The sequence below is a fragment of the Oryzias melastigma genome, linkage group LG9 (assembly GCF_002922805.2).
Source record: "Oryzias melastigma strain HK-1 linkage group LG9, ASM292280v2, whole genome shotgun sequence".
Classification (NCBI taxonomy): domain Eukaryota; kingdom Metazoa; phylum Chordata; class Actinopteri; order Beloniformes; family Adrianichthyidae; genus Oryzias; species Oryzias melastigma.
In genome coordinates this window covers 20,900,780-20,913,192 of record NC_050520.1, presented here as the reverse complement: position 1 = coordinate 20,913,192, position 12,413 = coordinate 20,900,780, and the positions used below count along the sequence as shown (strand labels likewise).

Below are 12,413 nucleotides of genomic sequence, written 5' to 3'. Positions count from 1 at the left end.
GTTCACACACGAACACATCTTTGCCGCACCCCCCGCCAACCCCCAGCCCATTCCAGACGTGCGAAACTGTACCTTCATTTGCATAAGAATTATTGACACTTCAAATTAGCCTTCCAATCAAAGGGGATTATTTTTCTCAGCATATGTGCAGGCAGCGAGCACTGCCATAGAAAGAATATAAAAGGGAGGGTAAAGAGAGTGGGAATGGAAGAGGGCATGTCATAGAAGATTAACCCCTTCCTTCCCTATTGCCGATTTGATGTGCCTTTTTATAGCATCTATATATTTTTTTAATACAGTAAAACAGACGTTTGTAGAGAAATAATGAAAGATTTGTTCTGTAAATCAAAGGAATGTCTGGCTTTCACCTTGAAATAAAATAGCTTGATTGGTGTTTTACCTTTGGAGACTATAGATATTATTGTGCAGGTTTACAAGTCTATATTCACCTTGGTAGGGTTGGGCGCAGGCCAAGAAAGTTATTGGATAGAGTGCATGTGAGTATAAATGTGACTCCATGGGGCAAATTTGCAAGAATTGACCGTTTACCTTTAAAGCATGTTGAATCATTGATAATAGCTAATGAAAATTGCAACTTATAGATCAACCTTACTTCTTATAATCATACAAACTAATCATTTTCTGATTTATCATCTATTTGGCCTTCTTTCAGCCAAAGTTAAAGCATTATTCTTTTTTAGTTTCATTTCAGCATTACCGTCCCACAATGCATTAGTTGCATTACAATCTATTAAAAAAAAAAGGAAATGCAGTATGGTGCAAGATGGCATCTGTTGTGTGTTTACAGACCTGCTGAACTGAAGGGAGGAGAGCCTTTTCTTTTTTTTCTTTTTTTTAAGGCTGTGCTGTTTTTCAGAGAATAAGGGACAAGGATTCGTTTTGGGGGAAGGGGTACAGAGAAAGGGGACTGAGGATTTGGAGTAAGTGGGGGGAAAGCTTCGGCGCCAGCCCCTCTGAAGCGCTCAGCATCCCCCCGCTCCTGGGATGGCGGATGTGTCTGGGTGTATCCATGACAACCTTGCTGCATGCAAGGATATACCATGGTAACATGGACAAGGAAAGTTGATGGAGCTGTGTGTGTGTGTTAATGCTTGCGTAGAATTATTTTAATTTCACTGAGTTTCAGTGAAAGTCCCAGTCAGTTTTTAACAATATATATATATATATATATATATATATATATATATATATATATATATATTACTCTAACATTTTCTGATGATTCTGTATTAAAATCCCTTTTTGAGTTCATCTGAATTCTAGTTATCTAATAAACTCCTCTGTCCCAACAAAACAGAAAAGACAGTTTGGTGCTTAAATGAGCTGCACACTGTTTCATATTTTAAACCCACCCCTCTGATTGCACACATGCATGCGTGCACACATGCATCTGTGCTCACAAGTGCTGACATGGATGTAAAGTCAAACTAGGATGTTGCAGGAGTTTATTTTTAATCCCAATTGCCAGTGCTTCCTCTGCAGGGTTAAAGGACCGAATGCTGAATCAAGTAAATAATTCACAATAGCTGAAACTCTTTCGTTGTAAGCTTAGAAAAAAACAGACGCGGGAGACCTTAAAGACCCAGTTATACTCTGGTACAATAGAGTCAATTCTTATTGTATGTGTTGTTTCAATAAAACTGTATTAAATACTTTAGCATAAGGAGCAAGTGGCACTTTGTGTATTTTGAGGAGGCCTGTACAGTTAGTGTTTACATTACTATTTATGTGTGTATTTTCAGGTTGGATGAAGACCTATAAATGACGAGACACTCCATACTGAAGATGTCATTGATGGTCAGCATAAATTAAAGGTAGGTTGAATTTTTTATTTGAAGCTTTTAAAAATACCTGATTTTTTTATATATATTTTTATATAGAAAACTACATAAAAAAGTGTCAAAAGAGCCCTTTTCTAAAAAGAGAAACGGTGAGATATGTTGTCTCAATGAATACAACTGAGCCACATCCCATGGTGCTAACCATTTCTCCAGAGACAAAGACGAGGACAGTTAAACAGGTAAACCCTGACTGGTCCCCAAAGTGGAGGAGATTTTGAAAAGGAAGAGGAGCATTCATTATTTACTGTACTCGGGATTCTAGACACTTAGAGATAATGCAGTGCTTCAAGCATACAATACAAGCAGCCTCCTTGGTGCTCACAAAGCCATTGTAGTGTGTTTTGATCATGCCTGTTTCCATCTGTACTGACAGATGAAAAACAATATGTCTGCCTGAGCTTCAGAAGCATCGTCAGAGGAAAAAAAAAAAGAAATAGAGACAGAATGTTGGGAATATGCATGTGTGTGTTGATGCAGAAAAAAATGGTGCACATGCACTACTGTAATCCTTGGTTTTGTTAGAGCTGTCTGAAAACACACTTTAACACTGCAAGACAGTGTCATTTATTTTGCTTTTTTTTACCTGAGTAAATCTGTATCAAATCCCTTTTTATGTTTTTTTTTTCTAAATTACATGTCTTATTGTGTAAAAAAACAGAAGCATTGCATTCCTTCAACTGTAAAGTTGAAGTATCTAAGTACTTTTTAATGGTTTGCAAAGGCAGGCAGATATTTAGCTTCTTAACGTTGTTTTTTGGGCAGGACTAGCCTTTTATTTATGTCGCTAAGGGGACTCCCATACATGAAATTATCTCTTTATGGAGAAGGAGTTTTAAAATACTTATCTATTTATCTATTTTTTTTTAAAATAATATATACATATTTTATGCTTAAGCAATTTAACTTTTTTTTGAGAAAGAAATGTACATTTAAGATATAATTAAAAGAGTTTTGAACCGGAAAATTGATATACATTTTAAAAATAAGCATTTCCATCCTGGGCTTCATTCATACTGTATGTGCAAACTATCTCATTTATCTCCACAGATAAAAATGAGATGCAAAAATTCAAACCATGTGGTACATTATTCCAAACTTAAAACTATGGATTTTGTTTGGGATTAATTGCTGAAAAAGAAAAATATAATGGCAATCTTGAAATATTACATTGAGGGGAAGAACTTTCTGAAACACTTTCATTTTTTATTGTTAAACCAGTGTATTTAGCTTGTAAAGGTAAATTTGATAAGTCAAAGCTGTGGAACTGGAACTGTGGAATATTTGTTGTGAATAATTAGATTTTTTTAAAATAATGCCATCATTTGTTTTACTGTTGTTTATTAATTTGAATTCAAAATATAATTAGACATTAAATAATGTATTTTTTTAAATTAGACTTAAACTATTGGTTTTGTCCCCTTGTCTTAAAACCTTTATAGTCAATAAATATGCTGTAAACACAAGCACTTAGCCTCTTTAGAACTTATAATAATAAAGAAAAAACATTTTACAGTTTCTCACATATTTGTCTGCTCTGCTTTTTTGATGCTGCTGCCTGTTTTGTTGCAATAATGATGTTACCTAAAGATTTTTTTTTCCATGCCGCAGATGGTACACTAGCTCACTGAACTGCAGTGTCAGCAGAGAAGATCAGGAGTGTGGAGGCACACGTGGGCTTTACTGCAATCAGCTGTCACATTTAGACAGGCAGCCGGTGTGTACCAATATGGTGCTGGGAGAAGATAGAAAAGTGTGCTTGAATTGACCCAACTCTTCACTACTTTTTTTGAACTGTGGCTTGCTGTGATTGGCCCAGGGACCCCCTGCACAGCTCTAAACTGCCAACCAAACATCAGAGAAATTCGTTGATGGACACAGCATGGACTGTATTTGGTATTACCTGATAAAAAACCTCTGGGGAATCACTGTACGCCAGAGAAACTTCTAAAAAATCTTGCAGTGTTTGAGTCTTTTTCATTTATAGTTGTAACCCTGAGACACTCCCAGGTCTGTGTCCTCAGCCACAAAAACCTGTGCTGAGTTTCTTATCAGGTTCTAAGCATATCATGTAAGACAATACATGTGAGAAGTAGAGAGCGAACAATAAGAGGAAATTTCAAGTGCTGTGTGATATGAGGGGACTAGTGTCAGCGGATATTGCTGAGGCCTGTTACACTTGGAGCTCACTGGGTTATTTTTATTTAAATTCTTTCCTGCGCTCCTCCATCCTATAATTTACATTTTGTGCATTTCTTGTCTGGATGAAGAAACTCTTTTTTTACTTCATTATATATAACAGATCAGTAAAACATATTATGATTCATTTTCCCGCACTTTAAATAATCAGCATTTTTCCCTCTTGTCTTTTCTCTTCTATTTTAGCTCCCCGATATTGATGGATGAAGAAGAATGAGACCAGAATTTCATCAAAACGAGCTTCAAGATCTCCATTTTTGCTCTTCAAAGTGCACACTGGAGTACTACTACAGCCACTTTGTATTTCTGCAAACGTAATCTATCAACGTGCTGTTGAACAAACTGAAAATAGTGCCTTCAACCCTTACAGATTATTCTGATTGCTGTCATTTTTTTGTGAAAATATATTTATCAGATTTAAAAATAACGTTGAAAAATATAAATAAAATAAAACAATTTAATGCTTTAAGCGTTGTATAACAAACATTAAGTTAATTTGTCTTGTTTTTCACAGCTAAATAAAGACGTTTTTTTCATGTAAATGACATTTTAAGTGTGAATTATTTTGTCTTTTCTGTGAAAAAAAAAGTTGCTGCACACCAGGTGTGGAAAAAAAAAGTGTGTTTGACATAATTGGGTCCCATTTGAATGTGAAAAGAGCACGCAGACTGATAAAAGCTGGCAAGGTGATCAAAGCGGCACGTGTCCCGATCAAAACCACAACACTCGACAGAGTTGTAGTTTATCCAGGCACACTAACGATATCTGAGGAAACAAGTTTAGACAGCAGCAGGGGAAACAGGCTTTAAACTCTATTCTTCTGTTTCCTATATGAAGTACTACTTAAGTGCTTCTGACACATATCTATTAACAAATCTGTTTTGATAAAAAAAAAAAAATCAAGAACAGTGCTTTGTAATTCTAATACAAGTCCCACAAATGTGAATTACATACTAATTATTATGCAACTAAATCCTTACTCATTTATCAAGCTGCTTTTGTTTTTAATAAATTTTATTTTTTCATTTGCCACATGCCCTTTTTTGTTCTTGTCTCCTGTATCTGATTCACTCTTAGCCTCTTTTTCAATAACTTTCTTTCAAGCTCACCTACCATTTCTTCTCCCAGAATCCTTCCCACTTCACTCTTCCTCTTTCTCCCCCTCTTGTGTTTCTATTCCTCTCAGATGTCAGATCACAGTATAGTTTTCTGCTTGCCCTGTCATCACTTTCCTTCACCCAGCCCCATCCCTTAATTGGGCCTGTATCATCATATCATGTCATGTGTAGAATACCTGATCACAGCCAGGCATGAAAGACACACACACACACACACACACGGGTTTCCAAACTCACACATCGGTGGTCATATGGGACTCCGATCCAAGCTGATGTTTGTGTCTGAGTACATCTTTGCGCTTGAAGTTTGCCGCACAACGCTGATGGGATTGTTACACTGTGACAGGTGAGGTGGTGTGTGTTCCAGGAGTGTCCACTGATGTTTGCATCAAGTGCTGGAGGCTTTTGTGATAAAACAAAGGATGCCCTTGAGCCAGCGGTTTCATATCTACAGGTAACTATCAAAATAAAGGAACACCAACAAAAATGTCCAGGGAGTGTTGGAAACACTCACACTTTGCTCCAAGTCACTTTGATAAAATCCTGCCTCATCTGGCAAGTCGAGATGTTGCATTCCTCAAACACACATAGACACATAGAGGGGGTTTCAAGACAAATTTGCAGAGATAAATACTTAATATTGTATAACCGCAAAGAAATGAATTGTTATTCATTGAGTGGATGTTTAAATTAGCATGCACACAAAAACACAGGCTTTCTAATAATATATAAACAACTAAAAGTGAAGAGGGAAGATTAAAGGAAAAAATATATAGCAGAATTTAATCATTATAGGGTATTTGGGTCAAAATTCATGTTTTCACGTGAAAAAATTGGTCAATTTTGAGCCAAGCAAAATGTAAGGGGTTAAAAAGAGAGAAGTGCCTTAAATAGTTTCAGTAAGCCATCATCTGCTAGTGAGAAGAGCTTGTCTTTTACTAAATTAAACTAAAGTAATGTCAATTCCCTAAAAAAATAAAATAAAAAATAAAAATCTGGTATCTATACAGATACCAGCAGATACAGATTATTTTAACATTTTCTAAAACAATTAAAGTGTTGTTTTTTTTTATTATTATTATGCCCTGCTGTCATCCCCTTTTCCTTCAAAATTAATATTTTGATCTTGGTTGAAAGAGATACAGATTGGCATATCTTTACTCTGAATCTATTTTTTTAATTGTGTAATTACCATTGACTGTACATGAGAACTGGAATGAGTGACCCCTCCCTCCTGGTGCTCCAAATAGGAAGTACCTGCTTGAAAATTCCACGTAGTTCTCTTGAGATATAAACAGTCATTACTGTCATTATAACTGTCAGATTAACCATTCTTGATCGTACTACTTCCACTTTTTTCTACTTATTCTATTTTAGTTTTTATTTTTGTAGTGAAAATGAGTCAAGTTATGAACTAACAAACAATTATTCAAAGCGTTTGGTTGATGGATTCTCAAGAGCCCGCTTTCAGTTGAAAGGATGTGGGCTTTCAACAAGCTAACTCCTGGTAGGCGAGAGTAGCTGCCATTGAAATGTTGAGTCAGACCGGCTCAGACCAATCACTGCTTACTGAATTTCTGGTTCCAACATGACACACAAAAAAAAATGACGACTGAATTGACGTCATTTTGTTGGAACTGGAAGAAAGTCATTTTCTATGGGTGATGATACAGTACATTCATTCTCTCCAGTTCTAATGTACAGTTAATGCTAACTACATAATGAGTTGTTTCTTTCACAAAGATCCTTAGATTTTTGCTAGAAATAGTACATTTCTGCCACTATGAAAGATAGGCAGAGCTTAAATGTTAAAAAAAAAAAATTCAGATTTGCAAAAGTTATAAAGCGTCATAAATGTTCACATCCAAAAGAAATGGTCAGAAAGTCTATTATTCCATCCTTCTATAATGTCTATATATCTGCTCCGATAGAGCTGTGAGGGCTCTGTGACGATACCCTTTTGAGGACACACTGAGGCAATAACGGTGTACAGTGACTGTTCATTTCAGATAGCATAGGGTTGTGGGAAAAAAATGGAACAGAGGGAGCACACAGATGCAGGGTGAAATGTTCACAACAACAAAATACTCATAAACCCAATGAACCTTTGTTTTCATTGTTCTAGCTTAGTGGCAAAGAGGTAGAGAGTTTGCTGGGAGATTGTGGTTTCAAATCCACCTTTGGGACAGACCAGCAAATCCATATCTGAGACCCAATCTTTCCGTCAGCTTAAATGTTTTAGATTGGGGTATAAAACCAAGTTATGGTTCCCAGATCTCTCAGGGGATCTGTTGTAAAGAACCGTAAAACTGACATGTAAAGAACAGATTTTACCTACTTAGTGATGAGTGAGTAATGAAACTTTACTTTGAAGTATGTAAATGCAGCACATTATTTGTCACCTCCAAATATGTATCTAAGAAAACAGGGAGGGGAAAATAATTAAGTGTAAATTAAATTGCAGAATAGACAAGTTAAAAATGTGAGATTTTTTTTTTTAATTTAGTATGATAAAAAATTATTAAAATGTTGTTAATAAGATCAAATCAGCAACTACAAATTGTGATTTGACCCTGCTTTCATCCAGATTTTCTAGTTATTTCTGGTTTTGATGTTATATATCTGCAGCTTTATTTTCTATAAAGTATATTAATGTGTTTCTGTAACTAAACACATTTTTCTTGATTATTGCAAAGCTAAAGCTTATTTTATCATTTCATTTCTAACTGTCCTTGGAAGACTAGCTTAAAAAAAGGCTGAAGCAAAACGGTACCTCACAGTGCAAGCAGGTGATAAACTTTTTGTTTTGTTATTATGAAGCAGTTCCCCTTTTTTGGCTTGTAAAAATAACCTTGGTAAAGTGCTGGCAAGAAAAAGTTTCAAACACAATTTCTAAGGTCTGTTTTTTAGTTCTCTTGCTTTGACTCCCACCTCTATTTTCCACAAGAAGACACAGTATTTCACTTTTATCTACAGATAGCAGAACCATGCGTTATCTTATTTTGCTTGGGAGAAGATTCACTAGTACTATCCACCCCATGAACCCAACAGACAACAGAGCTCCAAGTTTGGAGGCTTCACGGAGAGAAAAATGAGGTGTTTTTGAAACTACTTTTTGTACTTGTCTTTAATTCTCTCCTTAGATGATCTGGAAACCATAGATTTGCCCTGGTGTCAGTGTTATAGAATACAGAATAAAGAGTTTTGTGGATTACCATCCTGTCTTAGGTCAATACTTAAACCAGGGAACAAATGAAAATGTTAATAATAGCCTTTAATATATTTGCAATAAAAAAACAAAATGTTGAGTCATCATCAATAAACTGAAGGGGTGATCTAATGTGGCCATTCTTAAAGTCAAAGTGTTCCCAGTGTTTATAGGCTAAATCAAGAGATCTTTCATTTTCTAGAATATAGTTTCTGCAGAGCAGCATCAGAAATTCATTTCTGAGTTGTGGGTGGGAGTATTGCCACACATCAGCTGTTATCCCATCATCCCTTAGTTTACATTCTCTCCCGCTAGCTTACAGCCCCTCCCAAACCCTCGCTAACAAAAATGGCGAGCAATTTCTGTGCCATCCAGTCATACAATTATGAGCCAGATGCCCGCTCAGACGAGGGAAATGAAGACATGGACGTATTTGTCTGTAAGAGGAACAAAGCAAGGAGACTTTGGCATTTCAGTTGCTGCGTCGCAACTGAGAGGTTTTTGAAACAGCTTTTTTTACTGCTAATTCACCACAATTTGAATAAAGAAATACTCAGAAATACAGTTTTAAGGTTAAATTATTTTATATGTATCCCCCATTGAGAGAAAAATGCTACAAGAACATCTTAAAAATACCAAAAGCCCAATTTTCAGTAGAGTGGGTCTTTTAATAGAATAATGATGCAAAAAAAAATATTTACAATTTTCCTGGCTGATAAATTTTTTTTAAAGAATGTGTGACCATCAAATCTCCAATAACGAAGCATAAGCAGCAACACATTACACCTTAGCAAAAGGTTAACCCCATAACCCAGTCAAACTCAAGTGACTTCTTACCAGTCTCATGTCTGCCACACTGACCTCTGAATCAGAAGCAGGGGAGGAAGACAGCAGACAACAACCAGCCATAGAAAAGATCTGTTATAAAAAGACAAGTATTCCCCACCATTCATCTTCCATTTCCACTAATTGCTGTATAGGGTCAATAGGGTTGCTGGAGCCTATACCAGCTGCTTTTGACTAAAGGCCGAGCACGCCAGACCGTTGCAAAAGCCAGACACAGACAGACACTCACTCCTTAAAGAAAGTAATAAAGTCACCAATGCAACAACAAAACATGTTTTTGGACTCTTGAGGGAAGGCAAAGTGACTGGAAAATATCCACCCATGTAGGAGGAGAACGTGCAGAAGAGTTGATGAACATTTACATCCATCAAGGTGAGGATGTCTGGAAGTTGAACCTTGGTATCTGGACTTAAAGTCTTCTCTCTTGAAACTTTTCACCCGTCACTCAAGTGACTTCCTCAGTTCATACAGAAAAGGAGCCAGCTGGGATTTAACAACCGTCTTGGTGTTATAATAGTAACATTAAAAACAATCTTTCTAAAATCTAATCTTTCTAAATTGAGACTTATTATTAGTTAAGTTAAATAGACCTCACTCACTTAAATATTTCTCTTCATGTGAGTGTTTAGTAAGTCATATAACTACAACATCAACTAAACTGTATAAAAAAACTGTACTATTGAGAAGAACTGTGTATTTGGCATTTGAACATTTACATTAAATGAGACAATTGTTAAATGTGTTGAGGGTCAACAAAACTGTAAACAGTGATGACTCTAGTATACGTATTTATAATTGTTAGGTCATTGCATGGGGGAGTTTCATGTTCACTTAAAAACAAGATGCCAGCCTGTTATAACAGTTGGAAAAATGTTTAACCTGTTTTAAACAATATCAAGGCGTTCATCCCTTTGATGAACTTGAGTCTCTGATCTCATGTTGCTCATAAACTTATACAAATCATAAGTTTCCTATACAGAAATACCACAAAGTGCAAAAGTTTGATTCTCCTGCCTGCAAATACAGCAGATTATCACATATCACAAAGTTAGCTAAAATATTCACTTCCTTCAAAATATGGCGTGCATAAAAGTCTGATCACTGTGATGCAGTCATGATGATTCATCCTTCAAGAATCTCAGTTTGAATGGACTTTTTGTTTTATATTCTTTCATTTCAGCCTGTCCAGTGAGCCCAACAGCATAAAGAACGACACAAGTGGCTCAAATCAGATAATTGCAATAATCAAATCTAATTCAAATATTCATTGGAACCCCATTATGCATGTTTTTAGGTCACATTTGATTTTTTCAGTTTGCGAACATGTAAAGATTTTGGAGATTAAAAAAAAAAAAAAAGATTTTGTCTCATACTTCTAGGTCTTCAAAACAGGTTTTCATGCTGGTTTGTTTTGATGACATTAAAAGCAGATGACGGTTGACTTTCATGACGTAAGCACTATTGTTTTCTACTCATGTTGTGACTACATGAATTCTGTTTCCCATGTACATTTTTTACTAGTTATAAATTTAGAAAAATAAATAAATTAAACAAGTAAACATATTAAAATTAATCTGAATATTTTGAAAAAAAATATGTGTGATGATCAGATTTTTCACAATTAGAAAATATATTTAGGATTCAATGTATCTGATGACGGATTTCAAAGTGCATGATCAATAATTTGGTTTACGCTCAGACTCTTGGTGTGCATCTGAACGAGCTCACTGTTGCTGCAGATCAACAGACTTAAGTTTGCTCTAGAGAGCAGTAACAGCTATAGTGCATGGAGCAAGACGAGTCCTCCGCATCTCAGTACAACTTGGAGAATTTACCCACAAAATATTATTAACCCTTCCTAAACCGAGTAAATGTTAGTAAAAAATAGTCAAATTCATTTTTGTAGTATTTATCACTTCACACCATAAGAGGCTGCTGTCACACTCTGTTTGATTTGCTGCCTCTTTGTCTTGAAGACAGAGAACAGTCAATGCGGTGTGAGCGTTGTGCGTGTGTTTGCACACATATCATTCCTCTGTGTGTCCGGTTAAGAGTGACTGATCGGGAACTATACAATGTTGACAGTGGTCAGCTTTCCCAGAAGCCACCAGGCCACTATTTCATTTTCTATGTATCCTTTTTTTCCTCTTTTGTCGTTACTTTGTTTAATTTAACCTATTTTTTATTTCTGTTGTCTTCCCTCCTTTTCTAATTCCTTTCTGAACAGTTACAGGTGGAGGTTTTGAACTCAGATGTGCAGTAGGTATGACAGATATATTTTTTTAAATATATAAATTATTATTTTGAAAAGATATTATTTTTGAGTTAGATTATTCTACATACATATTCATAAAATAGCCTAGCAACTTATTTTCACAGGGAAAAAAATATATTCTGTTGTGTTAATACTTCCCACATGATCTCTTCATAAAGCTCTGTTCAACTTTTTTAAATTAAACTTTATTTTTGTTCCACCTCACAACAGCCGAAGAGTAAGCAAAGGTGTTTTTTAATATAAAAATCAAGGTTGAAACAAATCTAAAGCGTAAAATAATAACATAAGTAAAAATGAAATCCAAAATAATAAAAAGCAAATAAAACAGATTGTTAGAGTTTTTTTTTTTAAACATGTGAGTTTTAACGTTTACTATTAGAAACGGTCAAAAACAAATCTTTGCATTCCAGCATTCGGTTTTGTCAACCCACAAGTCACAAGGCCAAGTGTAAGAACACAGAGGCTGAGACCGTCTGAGCAGCCATTGCTAACATCGGGTTGGCCCACTCCTGGGGCTGCAGCTTTGTTTTCCTATCATGCCCTCTTTGCCTGCTGGTTGGTTTGAATAAGCAGTATTGTGCTCTGGCCTTTCAATTATACCATGCCCTGTAGCAGAACCCTGCGCCCTGTATACACCAAGACGTTAAACAAGTATAGGGGGAGTTGGGTTTGAATTCGGCACCCAATTGATGTTTTTGTGTTCCTGCACTGCTTTAGTGTTTGTATTGTATGACAGGCTAATTTCAACCGTGTTCTCTGACTGTCAGGCTCTGAATGTGGCTCATTATATGGCAAATATTGTTTATTGGGTCTTAAGTTAAATTTCAGATTTACAAATCTTTAAGTTTTTTCATTGTCTCATATTTCCGAATCACAAAAATGGATGATGAAACTTGGACTATATCGCA

At 35.7% G+C, this 12,413-nt stretch overlaps 1 long non-coding RNA gene across 1 annotated transcript in view; it reads left to right on the top strand.

Moving 5' to 3' along the window:
- The window catches only part of LOC112148885, a 33,058-nt gene extending 26,901 nt beyond the window's left edge, over positions 1 to 6,157 (top strand). Inside the window, exons 4-5 of the long non-coding RNA XR_002919703.2 lie at positions 1,764 to 1,835; positions 4,245 to 6,157. This is a non-coding gene — a long non-coding RNA (uncharacterized LOC112148885). The remainder of the gene's footprint in view (positions 1 to 1,763; positions 1,836 to 4,244) is intronic.
- The last annotated feature ends 6,256 nt before the right edge of the window (positions 6,158 to 12,413 follow it).